The sequence below is a fragment of the Sinocyclocheilus grahami genome, unplaced genomic scaffold (genome assembly GCF_001515645.1).
Source record: "Sinocyclocheilus grahami isolate Dianchi unplaced genomic scaffold, SAMN03320097.WGS_v1.1 scaffold11371.1, whole genome shotgun sequence".
Classification (NCBI taxonomy): Eukaryota; Metazoa; Chordata; class Actinopteri; order Cypriniformes; family Cyprinidae; genus Sinocyclocheilus; species Sinocyclocheilus grahami.
The window spans coordinates 1-1,065 of record NW_015513796.1 but is presented as its reverse complement, the minus strand read 5'-3'; positions in this window follow the sequence as shown (position 1 = coordinate 1,065).

The window sequence follows — 1,065 nt, the reverse complement described above, 5'->3', positions numbered from 1 at the left end:
CGTTGATGCGGACAACGACGCAGAAGTATAAATGAAAACTGACGCTTAGCCTACGGCGTAGGTCCGATGCAGAAGTATAAATCATCCTTAATAGCGAATCGTGCTTTGGTTCTTATTTTAGAACGACTATACATTGACTCTCTGGGTCTCTAACCTGCAATATGCACTTTAAGGCACCTCATAATTTGATCCCAAAATGATTTTTCATCTACATTTTTCATCTTATATCAGAGATATATCAGATTTATTTGTGCATTTTTATTAAAATAAAATGTGCAAATGCAAAGATGCACAAACAAACCTTTCAACTTTATAACATACATTTGTGATTTAAAATAAGGCACCGGACTGCTTTAGTACTTTTTAAAATAATTCCAAGTTTGTTTGGTTTCAAATCAAATCATTAAAATAAATCAAAACAATTGTATGTTAATTATAATTAGCTGAATATAGCTTCAAAACATACAAACAAATATAAACTATATTACTAGTGATATTTTTGACAGCGGCAAGTCTAATACAGGCTAAACTAGGCTGCATTCACACTAATGCACAGATCTGTTTTAACATATCAGATGTTTTGTCCTCTACTTAAAATGAAACTGACTGTTTACATTAATTTCGCATCATAAAAGCGTTTTAAGATGCAAGTGCATTTAACTTGGAGTTACGCACAGCTGCATGCTCTTTGGAACGAATGCACACAAAAGCGCATGTGAGCGTTTGAAAGCAGCCGTCTGGCATTGAGCTTTGTGTGTCCAATATGTACGGCATTCCAAATGGCATAAATGATACATGATTTTAGGAAAATATTGAAATACCAAACTAATTAATTTCTCTCAGTGCATATCCGATGCAACGAAGCCTGTGATTGCCCGCTTCAACCATGACACGTTATACACTTAGTTAGGGCTGAGTATCGATTCAGATGTTCCAATTCGATTCGATTTCGATTTTCAAGCTCTCAATTCGATTAGATTTCGATTTGAATATATGAATGAATATAGATTTAATACAAAGCCTATATTTATAAAAAATGAACAGTGAACATAAGATTACAAATGG